We start from the raw sequence: 22,500 nt of genomic DNA on the forward strand, positions 1-22,500 counted from the left end.
GCATGCTGTAATTTCAGTCGAGCCTAGATTTGCATGCATCCTTATCTCAAATCCCATCACTTTTTTCTAATCATTCAATCCTTGTAAATTGTTGTATCATCGGAATTTGCTTTTAATTTTTAAAAATCTTTTCACAAATTACAAGACGTTAAAATCTTAATTTCATTAATCCTCATTCTTCAATTTTGAAACAATCAAGAGAACATTAGTTAGACCAGCACTTTTAGACGATATTTTTTTAGCTATGTTTTTTGTTATATAGAAAAATGAAAACCAAGTTAGTTTAAAAGTGAAGGGACCACTTGTTTTTAAAAATTTAAAACAAAGGGGGTTTGTTTTGTTCTGCCAACACAAATTTAGTGAGAAACTGCTTCAGAGATTCGACATTTTGTGTTAATGGCTTATTCTGGGGGATAAAGATCCTCTCAAATTCCTTTCTTCGACTTCATTCTAAGATTTCCAATTTTGCTCGACTTCTGCAACGGGTTAAGCGGTAGGAGTAGTTTCAGAGACCGTTGACCAAAGACTTAGATTTGCTCATGTTTGCCTATACTTATATGAAGCTGAGTAATTTAGAAAGTTTTTGAAAGTACTAGAAAGCCCAGATTGTTCATATTTTATTAACTCACTCAACCCCAACACCGACTATATCCGTAGTTTACCCGGGGTTACTTTTACCCTGTGCCTGTTTATTACATTTGTCTGAGACAAATTATAGGCGTAGTATTAAAGCTGATGTTTTTTAGTTTGTGCATGTTAATGGTAGTTGAATAAAACTATCTATGTATATGCTCATTTTTAATATATTTTTCCAATTTTGGAAAGTAGCAAAAGTCTCTAGGATTGAGTGAGTTAAGCATGAATGGAAATATGTGGATCTAAAAATGAAAACATTGGAAAGGTGTAGTGTACGGCTGATTTTGAAGTTTTAGACGGGGGGACGATATTCACCCACCAATAACTGTTTTCACAGACAAATGGTGGATTTCAGAGGACTTTGAGTATAGTATGATTTTCAGCATAAAATGTGCAACAAATTGTCTTTATTTTAGCTTGGTACCAATTTCTTACCCAGTTGCCATGTATATATATATATATATATATATATATATATATATATATATATATATATATATATATATATATATATATATATTTTTTTTTTTTTTTTTTAATCTCCTTTTCCTCCTACGCCACCACCTCCTCCTCCTTCTACTACTACTACTACTACTACTACTACTACTACTACTACTACTACTACTACTACTACTACTACTACTACTACTACTACTACTACCACTACCACTACTACTACTACTACTACTACTACTACTACTACTACTACTACTACTGCACGTCGGATATACACTTTAATGGATTGAATCAGCATAATCACAAGATTGAAATGTATTTTTCTCTTCTTCTTCTTCTTCTTCTTCTTCTTCTTCTTCTTCTTCTTCTTCTTCTTCTTCTTCTTCTTCTTCTTCTTTATAATATCAAAAAGAATTCTGTCTTCTGTCTGTAAATACTGCATTAGGCTTTGAGCTGTTGAAATCAAACCCATACCTTCTGCTTATATTTTGCAGGGTTTTTTTTCGGGGGGGGGGGGGGGGTATTCAGCCTTGGGGTTTGATTGAATGTAAATTAATTTTAGTTAGAAATTGAAATGTGTATGCAACCAAGTAAGTTGGACCTCATTGTAGCAATTGGGGCTATAAAGTGATAATTCATATAATGATATAAATAAGAGCATATTGGGTTGATGGAGATTTTTTTTCCACCTTCCAATTCCGATTTGCCTCAGAAAATACACATATTTTTTTCTTGCCTGTGGCAAGTCTAGAAGTCAATGTGTCCTATAATTATACTTATGTTTAAATGGATTTCAACAACAACAACCAACAACTGGGTGGGGTTCCTGGCCTCCCATAGTGGGCAGGGAGGCACTTGCCGTGTCTTCTATCCCCTTATATATGTTTTCCAACATGCTTTCTGTCTTTGTCTTGGAATGAGATTACTTGGTTTTGGCCTGGCCTCAGTACTCTGGGCGGGAGGGAAACAGTCAAATGCATAGTTATTGTTTTGGGAGATGATATTTTTTTCTTTGTAAATGTATTATTTTGAGTGTATAATGTAAGCATTTGAGTGTATTCCTCTTTGTTTGATCTTATGCTTGTATCCGGGTGAGACTTATAGTATACAGTTATAGGTGATCTCAAACTAAGTCACATTGGTGGTATGCTCTTGGATTCTACATCTGATCCCTATTTGTTCCCAGTTCCCCTTTGTCTTACTTTCTCTTGGGTGCTTTAATTGTAATTCTAGAACTTTTTACTATCCCATTTTCTTCCTTTTTACTGGCGCTGATATGACCTAAATGTGTTGCAAGCGCCGTAAAACCCTTAATATATATATATATATATATATATATATATATATAAATATATATATATATATATATATATATATATATATATATAAATATAATATATATATATATATATATATATATATATATATATATATATATATATATATATATATATATATATATATATATATATATATATCTTTCGTTGCTGTTGGTTTGGGACCCCTAGACAAGAGGTTAGCTCACATTTACGATATTGCACTATGGAAAAGCTCATATTATATTTTATGAAGTGAAATTTGCCGTGCGTAGCATATTAATGTGGTCTGATGGAGAGGTAAATGAAGCCTTTTGAAAGAAAAAATGAGCTTTTATATAGAGCAATATCCACTAAATGTGCTCAAAGGGGTCCCTGGTCAACAGTAACATTTAACATGTAGGACGGGACATAATGCCTGTTAGGCGATATTACATTTTTTTCGGATAAAGACAACGCTGTTAACGGCCAGTTACTCATTTTACATCTGAGTACGGTGAGAGAATGTGAGTAAAGAGCCTTTTCCAAGGACTCAACTGTGCGCCGAGCGCGAGACTCGAACTCGAACCCAGGACCTTCCGATCCGAAAGCGAATGTCATACCATTAGACCACATAGCCTCATTTTAAAGACTACATACAACAAACCAGTGTGAATGCACTATTAAATAAATTGCATTTGTGTTCTAATAAGGCACGTTTATGTGTTTATATAATGTTATGCGAAACCTGTAGTTGCAACTGCTTTTTAAACGTTATTTTAATATTGGTATTAGATTGTAAGCGTGTTGCTTGTTTAGCTTGGGCTGTGTGCTTCCCGTAACAAGACAGGCACACCGACTTTCTTGTCTTGATTGTGTATTATTATAAAAATAAAAACTCGTTCCGAACCGGGACCATACCTGCTTAATAGATATTTTATTTCAGTTACCTGTGAAGTGCGAGTGCCTGACTGAGTGTAGTGTGTGTGGGTGTGTGTGTGTGTGTTTCCAGTGTCGAGTTGGTTTGGTTTACAAAGAAGCACAGAGCTGTTTTTGTTGTTTAAGTGTGTCGCTGATTTTGAATAGAGATAGAAGAACAGACTGACTAGCTAGTAGTCGTCGGTTTTAAGTCGACTACTAGTGCTGGGATTACCCGCCCAAATCATTACCCGGGTAATACCCGGGTAGTGGTCTGATTACCCGGGTACCCGCGGGTACCCGTGGCAGGAGTGACTTTTGTCCCCAAAAAATTTTTTTGTGGGGGGGGGGGGGGGGGGGGGGGGGTCTTTTTTATTTTTTTAATTAATTTATTATTTGTTACAACAAATGGAGCGAAACTGAAGTAAGAAACAAAGATAATTAACTACAATGAAAAAAAAAAATAATAAATAAAATAAAAATACCTGAGATTCCTTTAAAAGATAAGAACTAATTTAATATAGTCTTAACCTATTGATTCCAAAATTGAATCAAATGTGTGTTAACAAAATAAAACAAAAAAATCAATGTAATTGAACAATACAGTAGGAAAATCTTTTGAAAAAATTTCATGTAAATGTAAATATGTAAATAAAATTATATTATTTCCAATTTTTGTTCAAAAATATTAAAACCGCCAAAAATGATCACTCTCAGTTCGGTTTCCATTTGTTGTAGCGGGTACCCGTTACCCGCCCCTTTTACCCGAGTACCCGGTTTAACTTTATTACCCGCGGGTACTCGCGAGTACCCGGGTACCCGCCCAGCCCTAGTTTTAAGTCGACTACACAGTTGAGTAAAATGATCGTTGAAGTTGTCGTTCAAGTTCATTGGAATCCAAGTGTTGTTGTATAGTTATAGTAGTCTGTGTTCACCTGAGTGGGGTCTGGTTATAATATTATTATTATTATTATTATATCTGGCTTTGTGGTTCTATTCTTTTTTATTCGAGGCGGGACTGATACTGTTACAACGTTATGTATATATTATTATATAAATGTTGTGGGAGAAGTATAATATTACCGATGACTTTGATGAACCGATATAATATTATATATTATGTATTATACCTATCATCACGGTCTTGGGTTTTAACCATTTTCATTTAACGGAGTAATTTTTAATAATTTTTTTTTCTTCATTTCACGCAGTAAGTATCTCTACCTTTGGTGTTTTTTTTTTTTTTTTTTTTTAGTAATTTGCACAAGGTCTATCTATCTATCTATCTTTCGTCATAATGAATTCGACTTTTAAAGATCTGCTGTCGCATATTTATCGTTCAAAGAAGACGTCTTTTTTTGTGTGGTCATTTATTTATTCTGTGACTTAAAGAAAAAATACTTGTCTAATTGGTCTCTCATAAAGCAATTGAGTTGTAATGGAAGGGTAGGTACATGACCGCTCCTCTCGGACAGTCTGAATGTGAACAATGACAGTGAGTGCTAAACGTAAAGTTATAGCCTGACACTGAAACCCAAAAAGACTGGCATTTTGACGTCATTATTTGGTTTTTACACCGCCGAGTGAGTTGTTAGTAGTGCTCATGGAAACAAGTTATTCTGTTTGTTAAACTATTGAATACAACTTTCTTTTGTGGCCAAAGACTGGCATTTTGACGTCGTTTTTTTTGGTGAGAGTCAGGATATAAGTTATGTAAACTTAGCAAAATTACTCAATAGCTAGAATGCGCTTGGCCAAGGAGTTCACAACATTGCCATCCGGAAGTATAACGGGCCAACACACAAACTTTGTGTAACCATGAACTTTTATAGTCTGGTTAATACAGTTTAGTGAGAACAACTCACAAACGCGGATGGCAAAAACAATAACAAAGGCATGAGTGACGTCATCTGCATACTATCTATAGCTTGACACCCCTGATCAATCATATCATCTCATAAAACTATCTATGTGAAACCTTTAAATGTGTCTGATGTAGCGAAACTATTGGAGCTAATCACCCAACACGCGGTATAGACAGTATGCGCTTGGCTAAGAAGTTCACGTCATTGCCATCCAGAAGTATAACGGACCAACACACAAAACTATGTGTAACCTTAAACGTTTATAGTCTGGTTAATACATCTTAGTGAGAATTACTCATAAACGCAGATGGCAAAAAACAATATCAAAGTCCAGAGTGACGTCAACTTCATTCTATCTATAAAGCAATAACGAAGAGAGCAGATTGGTGTCAACTTTCTTCTTTCTATTGTTTGTGAACAAACCGATAATAATAATAATATTATTGTCCGAGTGTGTAGCCGAAAGGTGTGTCCAGAATCCTGTCTGCTTTTCGTGTCTCACCGTAGCCATCGTAAAGTTATAGCCCGACACTGACAAAAAATATGACGTCAAAATGCCAGTCTTTTGTCACAAAAGAAAACAAATCGTGAGTTGTATTCAATAGTTCAACCAATGGGATCACTTGTTTCCATGAGCACTACAAACGACAACTCACAAGGCGGTGCAAAAACCAAATAATGACGTCAAAATGCCCGTCTTTTTGGGTTTCAGTGTCAGGCTATAACTTAACGATGGCTACGTTATATCCGCTTTGCGAAATGCCGTGAGTAAATTACGAAATTACCTAAGCTCACAGCATCACGATGCGTTCTCTTTTTTATATTCGTCTCGCTCGTACTAGACCACACGACTTAACCAGTAGATTTAAGACAATTCTTAACATGGAATTGGTGACACACCTTTACCTCTACACGTGCTCGGGCAACACATAGATGTTTGTTTATAGACGGTAACGCGAATGAAATCGATCTCTCTCTCTCTCTCTCTCTCTCTCTCTCTCTCTCTCTCTCTGTCTCTCTCTCTCTCTCTCTCTCTCTCTCCCTCTTTCTCACACTCTCTCCCTCTTTCTCACACTCTCTCCCTCTTTCTCATTCTCTCTCTCTCTCTCTTTCTCTCTCTCTCTCTCTCTCTCTCTCTCTCTCTCTCTCTCTCTCTCTCTCTCTCCCTCTTTCTCACTCTCTCTCTTTCTCTCTCTCTCTCTCTCTCTCTCTCTCCTCTTTCTCACACTCTCTCCCTCTTTCTCATTCTCTCTCTCTCTCTCTCTCTCTCTCTCTCTCTCTCTCTCTCTCTCTCTCCTCTCTCTAATCATTGTTATTGTTTTTATACCACCAAGTAGGTGACTACTAGATCTAGACTAGTGATCGCACGATTTTTTTCCGATCGTCTTTGAGTATACACATAAATTTTTGTTTTGGTTCTGTAGGGTTAGAGTCATTTATAGATAGCTCGAAGATGACGCCACTCAGGTCTTTGTTATTGTATTTTGCCATCCGCGGTAATGAGTAATGTTCACTGAACTGTATTAACCCGACTATAAACGTTCATGGATACACACAGTTTTGTGTGTTGGTCCGTTAGACTTCCGGATGGCAATGTTATGAGCTTCCTAGCCAAGCGCATACTATCTATAAATAAATATCCCAATTTTATGTTAGACTCTACCTATGGTATGGACTATTCAACAACAACAATAATAATATTTTAAAATTTGGTGGAAATGTGCTTTTTCGATTTTAAAATTTAAAAATTTATTTTTAAAATCACGCCTGAAAAAGGAGATATTATGATAAAACTTGACAAAATTGGCTACAAAAGGGTGAATCGCGGGCTCCCTCGGACCATGTTCAAGATTTATGTATCTAGGTCACGTCACATTATCTTTGTTTACATTGATTGTAACGATCACGCACATTTACTGGCCAGAGTGCCAAAACCGAAAAGAATACGATACTGAATAACCATTTCGGTTTTGTACAAAGTTCGACCTAAAAGAGCAAACGCTTAATTTTAACTCACTCAACCCTAACACCGACTATATCCGTAGTTTAACCTTGTTACTTTTTACCCCCCCCCCCCCCCCATGCCTATTTGTTACATTTTTTTAATGAGACAAATTATAGGCGTAGTATTAAAGCTAATGTTTTTCATTTTTACATGTTAGTGGTAGTTGAATAAAAGTATCTATGTACATGCTCATTTTCAATACATTTTTTCCCCCCAATTTTGTAAAGTAGGAAAAATCTCTAGGATTGAGTGAGTTTTAAGTCAGACTATATTATTGTGTCAACCGTCAAACGTGACAACTGCTGGCTACTTCTAGTATATATAGCAGTTGCCCTCTTCGATTGTTGGCTGGGCATGTTCATTTTTAATACATTTTTTTTCCAATTTGAAAAAGTAGCCAAAAGTTCTAGGATTGAGTGATTTAAGCCGGCATCTTAACATAGCCGCCACCAGCCTTGGATTCACGGTAGATTCCGGTATCTGTTACAATTTGATCCTTTAGGAGATGGAAATAGTGGAAGAGACATCCTCATAAACGATATATATAGAAATCGATAAATTAATGATTCAAAGAGTGTTGTCATAAAACATTCTACAATGGAAACCATTTATAACAGGCCCGGTTATAACAGGTGTTGGGTATAACAGGGATTTTTCAAATCCCCGTTTTTTTTTTTTTTTTACCTCTCTTTGTCTCCATTAAACATTATCGGTTATAGCATGGCCTCACTTGAACCATATCGGCTATAACAGTAACAGAGACAATGCCTTTTCACACGGGAACAATCAAGAAGGAAAACTGCTAAATTTTAAGCCTTGTCGCACGATGAGGAACATAGATAACTCTCTCTCTCTCTCTCTCTCTCTCTCTCTCTCTCTCTCTCTCTCTCTCTCATCGTTGTAGTCGTCGTCATAGTAATGGTAGTAATAGAAGTTGTAGTAATAGTAGTAGTGGTAGTAGTAGTAGTAGTAGTAGTAGTAGTAGTAGTAGTAGTATTAGTAGTCGTAGTAGTAGTAGTAGTAGTAATAGTAGTAGTGATAGTAGCATCAGCAATAGTAGAAGAAGTATAATAGATTAATAATAATAATAATAATAATAATAATAATAATAATAATAATAATAATAATAATAATAATAATAATAATAATGAATGAATTTATATAGCGCCTAGATCCACAATGTGCTCAGAGTCAGAGGCGCTTTACAATGCAAATAAAACACAACGATAAATCGATAATATAAGATAAGATTGATAGTTGGATGGATTGATGACCAAGATGATCGATGTATTATATAGATCACTTGAAAAATTCAATTATGTGCTTATTTCCCTTGTATTTCTGATGTAACAGGGATCGGCTATAACAGGACTTTTGCTCTGGTCCCACCATCCTTGTTATATCAGGTGTCCACTGTATCTTTATATATTATCTGTACATTGAACCTATATGGGGCTTCATGGTTGATTGGTATCCATTGTGGCACTCGGCTTGTCAACTATAATAATATGGGTCGATGGCTGAAGTCGAAGACAGCGCAAAGTTAAGTTTCTGGAAATGACTCTTTACTCACAATTGAATTCAATAGTCTGATGTCACGTCGCCCAGCGACGGCGGCCATCGTGGTTCTAAACAAAGAAAATATCGGTACTTTTTATTCTTCATCCTGCTAGAACTTTTCTTCATGTCTTGTGATCAGGATGTGTAAAAGTCAAAACAGGGTCAGATTTATAATTTTTTTTTTTTCATCTGGGTACGCTTTTATGCTCGTCGGAGAAATATTTCATAAGGGCGTCCGCCATTGTTCGGATAGTTTAGAGCCAGATGCGTCATTACGAGGGAAGCGACGCCACGACTGTTGAAGCGTATTCCTTACCATTCTATTGTAAAACTGAATTTACAGCATTTTCTCTATGTCTCCCTCTTCCTGCACAACGTTGCTTGTTGGCGAGTGACCCCTTTTTAAGTGCGCTTTGAGCATAATATTTCGCTGTATAAAAAGTCACGTTTTTTAAAATGGACTTTTGTTCCATATGTATTTGAAATAAAAAAATTCTTGTTTCAATATGGAGGCCTTAAAATGGATTCTTGGGGGTCCTGGTTCCATTTGTGAAAGCTATCGCCTAAACCCCCTCCCCCCAAAAAAAACAAACAAACAAACAAAAAGCAAAACAAAACAAAAAAAAAAACAGAAGGTAAAGTGACCTGTTTTTTCCCTTGTTGAGCCACATGTTTTTTATCTTCTGATTCTGACCCTCTCTCTCTGTCCGCCCAGCAACGATCAGATTATAACTTGGTCTGTTACTTTTAGATCTGACGCGATTTGCAATAGGGAATGAGATTAGCGGAAGAGTAGCGTCCCTTGATTGGACGTCACCCATAGTCTGTGACGTCACCGGCGGAAAAGTTATTAGAGAGAGAACGCGAAGACGAGAGACGCATACACACAACCAACATGACGTTCTCTCTCTAATAACTTTTCCGCCGGTGACGTCACAGACGATGGGTGACGTCCAATCGAGGGACGCTACTCTTCCGTAATCTCATATCCTATAGATAAAACAGGCGTCCTATTACATACAAAGGTGACGAGCAATTATCATGGTCCGTTGCCTCTGCGTTAGTAAGTCTGAATCAACTGCTGATCCTGGGGTTTTATTATAATATTTTATTTTCAAGTTCAAGGTTGTCAATTTTCCGTTATATTTACGGAATTCAGTATACTGTGAACCCTCAGTATATTTTTCAATCACCTTCTAAATGGGGGAAACTAAAGTATGTACATATGCGTGTGTTTGTATGTGTGTGTGTGTGTGTGTGTGTGTGTGTGTGTGTGTGTGCTTTGCATGTCACGGTTAAAGATATATGTTTGTACACCACATATACATGAGTATATTTAAGTTGAAATACTATCTTTACCACGTGTATCACTATTGTAATCTTTAATCAATAGATTTATGGCATTACTATTACTATTAAGGGCAGTCAAGGGATCTTATCCTATTTTGCCCCATACCATATGTTATGTTACATAATGATTTTTTTACTGGAGTTCAGTACTTATAAAGTGGTTGGTCTATCTTTGTTTGCATAAAAAGTTAAGTAAATTTTTCCTCTTGAATTGGCATCTCTGTATTTTTCTAATTTGTTTTGCTTTGTTCTATTTTCTTCTATTGATATCTGGCGGCAATAATTCTATCACAGTCGATTGCTGGGTGGGGTTCCTGACCTCCCATAGTGGGCAGGGAGGTAGCCTACATACTGTGCCTTCTATCCCCTTATATCTGTTTGCCAACTTGCTTTCTGTCTTTGTCTTGGAATGAGATTTCTTGGTTTTGTTCTGGTCCTGACTGGGAGGGAGAGACTCAAATGCATAGTTATTGTTTTGGGAGAGGATATTTTTTTTCCTTGTAAATCATCTCTGTTATGTATTATTATGTTTGTTATTTTTAATGTATAATGTAAGCATTTGAGTGTATTCCTCTTTGTTGGATTTTGTGTCTGTCCGGATGAGACTTATAGATGATCTCAAACTCAGTACATTGGTGGTATGCTCTTGGAATCTACATCGGATCCCTATTTGTTCCCAGTTCCCCTATGCCTTACTTTCTCTTGGGTGGTTTAATTGTAATTCTAGAACTTTTACTATCCATTTCCTTTTTTGGTATATACCTTAATGTGTTGCAAGCGCCGTAAACCCTTAAAAAACCAACAAAAACCTATTTGTTCCCAGTTCCCCTTTGTCCTTATTTTCTGACTTGTGATATGACCTTAATGTTGCAAGCGTTCGTAAACCCTTAATAACAACAAACCTATTTGTTCCGTTTCCTTTTCTTTTTTTCTTGTGCTTTATTGAATTCTAGAACTTTACTACATTTTTCTGCTTTTTTTTTTTGCTATAACCTAAATAAATGTGTTGCAAGCGCCATAAAACCCTTAAAATCAAAAACAAACTTTCTATCACGACGGTCGCTTGCATGGGTTGATGATTATGGGGTTTTCTTTCTCCGTCTATCAGACGGTATGGCATGGCATGGCAAAGTCGTGTGTGTGTGAGTGTGAGTGTGTGAATGTGAGTGAGTACACAACAATATTATAGTTATAGCGTCTACTCAACAAAATCGATGCCTGTTCATTTAGTATGTAATGATTGTCGTGCTGTGTTGGTTGGCCCGTCACATCAGTGCGGTGGTGGTTTGGTGTGGTTGGTGTGATGGCATCAGGCATAGTCGTAGGCTGTTGTCATCGGTAGCAGGTTGTGATTGAGCCATATTGTATTGTATTAGTAATATAATAATAATAATAATATGGTATTTGGACATAGCTATTGTAGTTATAAAGGTGGAGACGTTTTGGTGTGTTGAATGGCGAATATCTTTTTACGTCATAGTAGTAGTAGTATCGTTCGGCTACTCTTCTATGTTCAAGGTATCAATCCGGGTTCGGAAGTCATCATTACATTTGTTGATGGTTTCAAATCCCCCTTCCAGTTTTGTATCTGGGCAATCTAGTACGAGGTGGTTTGCATCTTGGGGTGCTTGGTTGCACTTTGGGCATGTTGGTGATTCTTGGAGCCCCCATTTGTGCCTTTCCTTTTCCTGACCCACACTTCGAATAATGAAAGGTACAAGGAGGAAATTTTAACGTCATTATGTTGCAATACTATTATCATATTTTGTTGTTGTTAAATTGAATTCGTATCACTTTTCCATCAAACTTGTCTTACTATACTATACTGTAATATGTTTTGTTACATATCACTGTAAAGCGCTTAGAGCCTGTAACAACGGGGTAAAGCGCTATATAAATGCCGTTATTATTATTATTATTATTATTATTATATTATTATTATTATTATTATTTATTATTATTATTATATTATTATTATCATATTATTATTATTATTATCATTATTATTATTATCGTTATTATTATTATTATTATTATATTATTATTATATTATTATTTTATTATTATTATTATTTATTATATATTATTTATTATTATTATTATTATTAATACCAGGCATGATGCCTCCGGAAATAGCAATTTTTTTTTGGTTCTTAGTTCTTAGATTAGGGAAAAAGTAAGAAGTAGCTGTAACTAAAATTGGTATGTTGCTCTTGAGCTTGGATTATTTTTTATACAGCGCAATATCCACTAAATTATTGCTCAGAGTGCTTTACACGGCGTCTCAAGCCAGCAACGACTCAGTATGTCGGACGAGGCACGGCCCCTTTTTGTGGTTATTGAATTATTTTTTTTTCCGACAGACTTCGTTTTTACTTTTACCGTCCTGAGAGTATGGTGAAACAATGATGCGAGTGAATAGCCTTTTCTAATGACTTGACTTTGCGCCATCCACAGCGGGTCTCGAACTAGGGATTTACCGATCCAAAGGCGAGTGCCGTACCAGAATACCACACAAAAACCTTCAGCAAGATTTGATAAGACTGAACTGAAAAGTCGCTCGTTTGCAAAGTTAATTAAAAAGACGGTGTTATGAATCCCTATGATCAGTCTATAAATCCTTTTAAAAAAATTTTTTTAGCGTACAAGTCTGCTGTTAGTCTAGTTTTTTTTTTTAATGAGCTTTATATAGGGCAATATTCACTAAATGTGCTCAAGGCGCTTTACAAGGGTTCCCTGGTCAACAGCAATATTTAACATGTAGGACGGGACATGACGCCTGTTAGGCGATATTACAATTTCTCGGACAAAGACCTCCAGGTACCCAGTTTACACCCGAGTATGGTGAGAGAACGTGAGTAAAGAGCCTTTTCCGAGGACTCAACTATGCGCCGAGCGCGAGGCCCGAACCCAGGACCTTCCGATCCGAAAGCGAGTGTCGTACCACTAGACCACATAGCCGCATAAGCTAAGTAGTGACTCCTCACTTTATGGATTTACTACACTACGGATTAATAAAGGGAATGAACTATTCTATAGACAGTTGATTATTGTAGCGGTCCAAGATATGGCGGTATGACCTATAACTATAACAATGTTTCACTATGTGTTACCTCGGCACTCGGCACTGACGACATTTAGGTGGCCTCGTGGGTACGCGGACAGGTGTTTGAATCTAATTGGATTTTTTGAAAACCACAGTTTTGTTTTTTCTTCTGACAGGCCTTTTTTTTTTTTGGACTGCGTGTCGTCCTATAGACTAAATTTTTGTGCATATAGATAGTATACGCTTGGCTAAGAAGCTCATAACATTGTCATCCGGAAGTATAACGGACCAACACACAAATCTATGTGTAACCATTAACTTTTATAGTCTTTTGGTTAATACAGTTTAGTGAGAATTACTCATAAACATTGACGGCAAAAAACAATGACAAAGACTTGAGTGACGTCATCTTCGTTCTATCTATAAATCAGTTTTCCATTGTATTCACTGAACCGTTTGTATTTTGACCAGTGTGTTGTTCTCAGGCCGGTTGTCATTTTATTTAATTTTACAGGCGAATCGGCTCCGGTCGAGAACCTGCCTCATACTCATAGCAAAATCGCTTCATCAGATAGAGACTTTCCACGACCTGTCCAACATGTACCCCGAGTGGGAAAGAACCCGAAACTGTAGGGCATCTAGTTGAACGGTGTGTTGTGACGAGGCTTCCGGGCGGGTTTGCGACGGTGCACGAATGCGGTTAAGAATTTGCTGATTGGGTTGATCGTCATTGCATAACATAGTAACGTGAGCACCATTAGAAGCTGCTTCTCCCTGTCTGCATGAGCGAATTTCATGTAGTATAAGATAGATACGTATGTTCATGTCGTGGTTGGTAGCAAGACTCCATTGTACGTTGTTTAAAAAAAAATATTCCTTTATTCATCCCATAGGGGAAATTTGTCTTTAGGGTCTATTCCAAGGGAAGACTGGAATAACCCAGGCGTTATCCGCAGTGCAGCGCCGCAATTTTAGCTAGGGCGAGAGGTGACTTGCTCAAGGCCACTCAGCGCAGCGGCGAGAGATCGAACTCAGTACCTTTCGGGTACGGAGCAAAGACCGTACCGCTGAGCCACGCTATTTTACTATATTATTTCTTTCAGAACCTTTAAATTTAAAGATTTTCCCTCGCAAACCACGGGCATTTTACCAGTAATATATATATTTTTAAAAAAATATTTATTTTGTTACTTCTTCAGTCATCACAAAACATAATCTTAAACAATTAATTTTGATTCCAGCGTTTCATCATATTATTATACACGTATACAATGGACAAACGAAGAAAGCATTCATTTAAGTAACATAAGCAATCTCTGAGACGTGCAGGGGTGGGGAAGATCGGTTGCTTTTTAAAAAAAATACATAGTTGTTTTTGACGTTGTTGTTGCTGGTGGGTGGTTTGTTGTTTTTTGACGTTGTTGTTGGTGGTGGTGGTTTGTTGTTTTTGGTGGTGGTTTGTTGTTGTTGGTGGTTTGTTGTTTTTTGACGTTGTTGTTGTTGGTGGTGGTTTGTGACTTTAGTGACGCGTTGTTTTGGTGGAGGATGGGTTTTTGTTTATTTTAGAACCTTTTTGTTTCGTGGTGGTTGTTTTTGTTTTTTACGAATTGTTGTTTGTGGTTACTTTTGTTTTTTTTGAACATTATTGTTGTTGGTTGTTTATTGTTTTTTGGGACAGTAGAAGTTCTTAGTAGGTTGGTGGTTTGGTTGTTTTTACTTGTTGTTTTGACGTTGTTGTGTGGTGGTGTTTTTGTTGTTGTTGTTGGTGGTGGTGGTTTGTTGTTTTTTGACGTTGTTGTTGGTGGTGGTGGTTTGTTGTTTTTTGACGTTGTTGTTGGTGGTGGTGGTTTGTTGTTTTTGGTGGTGGTTTGTTGTTGTTGGTGGTGGTTTGTTGTTTTTGACGTTGTTGTTGTTGGTGGTGGTTTGTTGTTGTTGGTGGTGGTTTGTTGTTGTTGGTGGTGGTTTGTTGTTTTTGACGTTGTTGTTGTTGGTGGTGGTTTGTTGTTGTTGGTGGTGGTTTGTTGTTTTTTGACGTTGTTGTTGTTGGTGGTTGTTTGTTGTTGTTGTTGTTGTTGGTGGTGGTTTGTTGTTTTTTGACGTTGTTGTTGGTGGTGGTTTGTTGTTTTTGACGTTGTTGTTGTTGTTGGTGATGGTGATAGTGTCAGTAGGAGTGTGGTGGTCGTGAAGATGTTTGATGTTAAAGCCTTTTTAAACAAGCCAAACAAAGCAAATTATTGGTTTGATTTTCCTTATGTTATGTTACAGTGAATAACATAATCAGTCGGATGGTGAAAAGGATTGAACTGAGATATTGCCAAATTTATTTTGAAGGTCATTATTTATCCAAAATGAGTTCTTATCATAAATGATTAAATCAACCATTTTTCTACATCTTCGGGAAACATAAAAGCTTAATTTCACTTCTAAATCTTTTTTTTTTTTTTTTTTTTACAGCTAGTCAAGTTGAAAAAGTATGAAATTTGAGAACAGTTGCAGGATACCTTTCCAATACATCTGGTCATAACTTCATGACATTTTCACCTTCCGACTGATTATTTCATGCACTGATACTGATACATATCTCTCTTTCGTCCCTCCCGTTCCTTTTTGACTATAGTTGAACTTTATGTAGCGCAATATCCACTAAATATGCTCAACACGCTTTACAAGGGGTCTCTGGTCAACAGCAACATTTAACATGTAGGTCGGGGCATACCGCCTGTTAGGCAATATTACAATTTTCGGACAAAGACAACGCTATTAACGGCCAGGTATTCATTTTACACCTGAGTACGGTGAGAGAATGTGAGTAAAGAGCCTTTTCCAAGGACTCAACTATGCGCAAAGCGCGCGGCTCGAACCCAGGACCTTCCGATCCGAAAGCGAGTGTCATATCACTAGACCGCATAGCCGCACAAAAAACAAAAGACTAGTGTTCCATTTACAACGGAAGTATCTGCTAGTTCCAAGTGCTTTCAAATTCCAGATCAATATTTATAAATGCGCGTCCCGTTCGAGGTCTTCGCCATTTCTTCAAGTAGAGATTTTATATTCAATCGGGTAAAGCTGTGTGTGAACACGGAGTGCTCATCATCATACTCGAAACTAGATACCATTTTATATCACCGACGACATCACATCATCGGGGAAAGGAAGGCAATGGTACCACCATCACCACCTTCACCCAGACGATAATGTTAAAGTAAAGGCGAGTCATAGCAAACGACCGTTGTGTGTTAGTATGTATGTGTGTATATGTGAGTGTGTTTGTGAATGTAGTTTATCTGCAATTTCTACTCCACTCCACTCCACTCACGAACACACACACACACACATACACACACACACACACACACACACAAGAGTCGAATCGTCGTGCTTCTCACCCCGAAATTTAATCAATAAACCCCTAGGAATGCCCTGCGTCTAGTTACAACCGCAAACGACAATCATAATGGGGACGATCGAGATAACTTAGACATTGAAGCTATTACATCTCCAGATACACCAGAGACGAATCGGGTTCACGGGGACTCTCTTGTTTTAAAGAACGAAGTGACTATTCTCACCCCCCGGATGCTAGTCTTCGTGTCTTCATAATAGTAGTCCACAATTGTTGTATGTTTAATCTAAAGGTTGTAATGCAGTAATTTGTTAAGTTTCTTGTCACAAGTTGCACAATTTAAAAAAAAAAATCAATCAAATCCAAATCGCAAAAAGCCGGCGATGTTTTTTTTTCGGTAATCCAATCGGCCCGGGGGGGGGGGGGGGGGGGGGGGGGGGGTGAGAATAGAGGCAGCCTTTAAAGAAACAACTGAAGAAGAGATTTCTAAAATACTTTGTTCATCTTCCTCGAAGTCATGTGATTTAGATCCTTTACCAACTAATATTTTGAAATTATGTCTTCCTGAATTGTTACCTTGCACAACTCATAATATTATAAATCAGTCACTTATCTCAGGACAAGTCCCAGATATCTATAAACATGCAATTGTAGAGCATCTCATAAAAAAGCAAAACCTCGATGTAAATGACCTTAGTAAATGTAGAGAGAATGCTTGAACTTGAAGAAACAGAGAACGTCGTCAGCTGGTGTTGTTGTTGTTGCGACTACGACCACCACCACCACCACCACCACCGACGACGAACATCATATCTATCTCTTTTTTCTCTTTTGTCCTACTACCTCCACTCCATTGCCAACCGAAACTCTGGCTTCCTGTGCTATCCTTCTTCCACATTCAGTCACTGACTTATTCATCCATTCGCTGATGTCTTGTGACCATCTTTTTCTTCTTGTTGGTCTCCCTCTTCCTCTTTTACCCTCCACAATACCCTATATATATATATATATATATATATATATATATATATATATATATATATATATATATATATATATATATATATATATATATAATCAAAACACCCATGAAATAATAGTGCTCAACTTTTTGGTAAAAGGATCTATTTATAAAATAGTTCAAGTGTAATTATGTGGTGAGTGCGAATGCTCGAAACAATATTGTAGGAGTTGATCATAATTATACTTGAAATATTATATAAATATATCTTTTTTTTCTCTTTCTCCTCTGTGTGTGTGTGTGTGTGTGTGTGTGTGCGTGTGTGTGTGTGTGTGTGTGTGTGTGAGAGAGAGAGAGAGAGAGAGAGAGAGATTCTATTTCGTTAAGTCCATATGGCGACATTGAATATCGATATAATTTTATATAATATTTTTGATTGATATTTTTTTCGATCAGTCAAAAACTTTTTGTGTCGTTGGAATCACGAGACCCAATCGGCCCCCGACATCTATCTGTATGTTTTCCTGTTTGTCGTACCTACATCCAGATCGATAGAACACCGCAGGCTTGCAATAATTCTTTCTCTTCCACAAGTTCTATGTATTTTTATATGCGTGTATTTCGAACGATGGTAATTTCGGACCGTCAACAACGATTCTAAACTAACTAAAAGTAAACGGAGGTCAATACGCTTCAACTGTCGTGACGTCACTTCCCTCGTAATTCGTAATGAGGCATAGTAACTTAGTAACTGGTTCTAAACTATCGGAACAATGGCGGACGCCCTTATGGAAATACTTTCTCCGGCGAGCATAAAAGTGTATCCAGAGGAGAAAAACAGTATAAATCTGATCATGTTTTAACTTTTATACATTCTGATCACATGACAGACATGTGAAAAAGTGCTAACCAGCATGAAGAATAAAAAGTACCGATTGTCTTTGTTTAGAACCAAGCTTCTCGTTGCTGAGCGGACGTGACGTCAGTCAGACTATTCAATCCTATAATTTGTTCATGGATATCCAAGTGGGACTTGTTCCTGTGTGATCGTTTCACTCAAATGATAATGATATGATGAAAACGTCGATAGTAGTAATAATTATTATAGTGATAATTATAATAATTTAAATTGAGCTTTTATACAGCGCAATATCCACTAAATGTGCTCAAAACGCTCTACAAGGGGTCCCTGGCCAACAGCAAGATTTAACATGTAGGACGGAGCATGTCGCCTGTTAGGCGATATTACAATTTTTTTCGGACCGAGACAACACCGTTAACGTTCAGGTACTCATTTGACACCTGAGTACGATGAGAGAATGTGAGTAAAGAGCCTTCTCCAAGGACTCAAAACTATGCGCCGAGCGAAGCTCGAACCCAGGACCTTCCGATCCGAAAGCGAGTGTCATACTACTACAAGACCACATAGCCGCACAATATAATAATGGTGATACAGTACTAATGATGTTGATAATCGTGTATACGAATCAACGGAAGTGTCCGAGGGTTCTGTGACCCTATCATAGGGAACGCTTCAATGACATATTATACAGGACATTGAACAATTCGTTTTAAGTTTTGAAATTTACTATATTATATATCATATACCCTAAGATTTGGCACCCATTCTCCTCATATGTGTATCATGTTATATATTATATATTATATAGATACATATATAGATACATATAGATAGTATGCAGATGACGTCACTCGGGCCTTTTGTTATTGTTTTTGCCATCCGCATTTGTGAGCTGTTCTCACTAAACTGTATTAACCAGACTATAAAAGTTCATGGTTACACAGAGTTTGTGTGTTGATCCGTTCTACTTCCGGATGGCAATGTTGTGAACTCCTTGGCCAAGCGCATTCTATCTATACATCAAATTGTGTTCTTTGGGCATATTTTGCACTGATAAAATAATGTTTCCGATTTAGAATATTTCATTGACAGGAATGTTTTTTCTCACACAATTTAATAGGGATGTGGTGCGTTCTAATTTTTATTTATTATAACAAAGCAAAACATCTTTACCGGTTTACAAGCTAAACGCTATTTTTGGGGGGACAGCGTGACTCAGTGGTACGGTACGGTCTTTGCTTCGTAACCAAAAGGTACCGAGTTCGATCATTCGCCACCGCGCTGTGTGGCCTTGAGCAAGTCACCTCGTCCTAGCTCAATTTGCGGCGCTGCACTGCGGCTGACGCCTGGGTTATTTCATTCCAGTCTCCCCTTGGAATAGACCCTTGAGACAAATTTCCCCTATGGGACGGGATAAAGGGAATTATATTTTATTTATTATTTTGTTTGAAGAGAGCAAGTCGTTGTATTTTTCATTCGTCGATTATCGTGTATTCGATTAATTAATCGCTAATCCTGATAGTCTGGGTGGGGTTCCTGACCTCCCATGGCGGGCAAGGAGGTACACACTGTGTCTTCTATCCCCTTATATCTATTATCCAACATGCTGTCTGTCTTTGTCTTGGAATGAGATTACTTAGTTTTTTTCCTGGCCCTGATCGGAGTCCTGGCTGGGAGGGAAACAGTCAAATGCATAGTTATTGCTTTGGGAGATGATATTTTTTTCCTTGTAAATCATCTCTCTGTTATGTATTAGTATATTTGTTATTTTTTAATGTATAATGTAAGCTTTTGAGTGTGTTCCTCTTTGTTGGATTTTGTTCTTGTGTCCGGATGAGACTTATAGGTGATCTCAAACTAAGTACATTGATGGTTTGCTCTTGGAATCTACATCTGATCCCTATTTGTTTCCAATTCCCCTATGTCTTACTTTCTCTTGGATGCTTCAATTGTAATTCTAGAACTTTTTACTATCCCATTTTCTTCTTTTTTACTGGGGCTGATATAACCTATATGTGTTGCAAGCGCCGTAAAACCCTTAAAAACAAACAAAAAAAAAAACAACAAACAAACAATCCTGATAGTAATCGTGGCATTTCTTGTAAGAATAATGATGATGGTGATATTTATTGGTTATGAAAATTATAACAATTTCCTTTCTTTGATCAAATTTTGACAAAATAAATTCATTGTTTCCGATAAGCTTAAAAATTGTATAGAACAGTAAAATTAGGTGCCCCAAACGTAAACAATAACAAGTTGCTAGTGATTTCCTTTAGGGACCGGAATAATTTACGCACAATATAGGTCTCCCAATTTTGTTGTTTGAGTTGTAGGCAATACACTTTCAGTATTGAAAATATGTTTACATAAAATCTAACAGTTGCAGAAATAATAATATAAGGCTAAATTATTATGAAAATCAGGCTCCGAATAATTCTCGTTTTGTTCACACCAGCGCGATAATTTGCTCTGGTCTAAAAATAGATAGACTGTAACTTTTGATAAATTTTACCTTTTGTTCCATAAAATATCCATATCTAGACATTATTTGATGCATGATCGAGTATTTATGAATATGTGTTTCTTTTGCCACCTAACAGCCAAATTTTAAAGGTTATTTTTTTCTATAATTTACATTGCAACGTGAGTTGTCAAGACAGGAACATGTGGTTTGCCATGTGCTTCTAGACCTTTGTTTACGTTTGGGGCACCTAACTTTACTGCTCTATTGCTCTGATTACCTTGGAACAAGAGTCGAGTATCTATGCTGGGCTAATATTCGTCAATAGGACTTGTCAATACTTCGGAAGCGGGGAGAGAATTGATGTCTGGTATTATATTGATCCGAATGCCGGTGATGCGTTTCCATAGGGTTTTTGGTCGTTCTAGAAAAAAGAAATAGTCATAAGGTCAGGATTTGGACTTAACTCACTCAATCCTAAAGATTTTTGCTACTTTTCAAAATTGGGGGGAAAAAAATGTATTTTAAATGAGCATGTACAAAGATAGTTTTATTCCAACTACCATTAACATGTAAAAACTAAAAACATTAGCTGTAATTTGTCTCAGAAAAATGAAAATGTAATAAATAGGCATGGGGTAAAAGTAACCCGGGTAAACTACGGATATAGTCGGTGTTGGGGTTGAGTGAGTTAATTCTTGTGAGTTTAGCTGATGAGTAAAATCATTATTAGCTACATCACGTCTGAGTTCTCTCTTTTTTTTTTTTTTTTTTTAGAATTTGAATTGTCCTGTCCTGTTGCGACCCTAATTTCGCTTTCCAAAGTAACAGATGTGTTAATATTAATTTGGGATAATCGAGAGGGTTAATTAAGTCTGTGAGCGGGTGGTTGGATGGGAGCATCACCCTTGAATCATATACCTATGATGTTCGCATGGGTGTACGATCCGATAGTGATGTCGTTTCTTCTTCTCTTTACTAGCCTATCCTGCTTCTTTGGTTTGTGATTGTATTTTTGACAGGGGATATTTTTTTTTTCTGTAAATCTTCTGCCTGTTTGTTCTTGGTTATTTATAATTTAGCTTATGATATCTTTAGGTTATGATTTTGATTTACATTTGTACTATTTTTGTTAGATTGCTTGTTTTTTTTGTTTCAGCGGTCTCTCATATAACCTCAATTGTGTTGGAAGAGACCTAAAGCAGCCTCGATCAGCGCACAGTTGCGAACATCATAGGTATACGATTCAAGGGTGATAACCACCCGCGACGGATGGATAGAATACAAAATTATATAGTTTCATATAAAAATTCGTCCCGTAACGGATTAGGAAACACAAGTAAAAATTCAATCTGGATTTTTATACCTACGATTCTGTTTTTTACCCCCACCACCCCCAGCCCGTAATTTTATAATTTTGTTTTTTAATGTTAGGAAAATTTGTTTCTCCCCCCCCCCCCCCCCCCCCCCCCCCCCCCCTCATCCTCGGGTATGTTTGAAGTTTGAAATATACAACTTATCTGTGCATTTTAAGAGTAGTAATGAAAAAAAAAAAAACTACATGTAGGTCTCATAGAGAGCTTGTGTCATCTTAGTTATATTGATGGGATAAGAAAAAATAAAACATTTATATAGCGTAATATCTACTATTCGTGCTCAACAGCAACACTTAACATGTAGGACGGGACATGACGCCTGTTAGGCGATATTGCAATTTTTTCGAACAGAGACAACGCTGT

At 37.0% G+C, this 22,500-nt stretch overlaps 1 protein-coding gene across 7 annotated transcripts in view; it reads left to right on the forward strand.

Moving 5' to 3' along the window:
- LOC144957872 (uncharacterized) overlaps positions 1-22,500 on the forward strand; it is a 104,948-nt gene that overhangs the window by 2,690 nt on the left and 79,758 nt on the right. The window contains exons 1-2 of one of the 7 annotated variants that reach the window (XM_078889365.1): positions 3,472-3,509; positions 4,139-4,515. The exons of the other annotated variants lie outside the window; for them this stretch is intronic. The gene's annotated coding sequence lies outside the window, so the exon portion shown is untranslated. Of the gene's footprint in view, positions 1-3,471; positions 3,510-4,138; positions 4,516-22,500 lie in introns of those variants that run through there. 7 annotated transcript variants of the gene reach the window in all.

Source organism: Berghia stephanieae, chromosome 12 (genome assembly GCF_034508935.2).
Source record: "Berghia stephanieae isolate SIO BIC M18660-M18661 chromosome 12, UCSD_Bste_1.3, whole genome shotgun sequence".
NCBI lineage: Eukaryota > Metazoa > Mollusca > Gastropoda > Nudibranchia > Aeolidiidae > Berghia > Berghia stephanieae.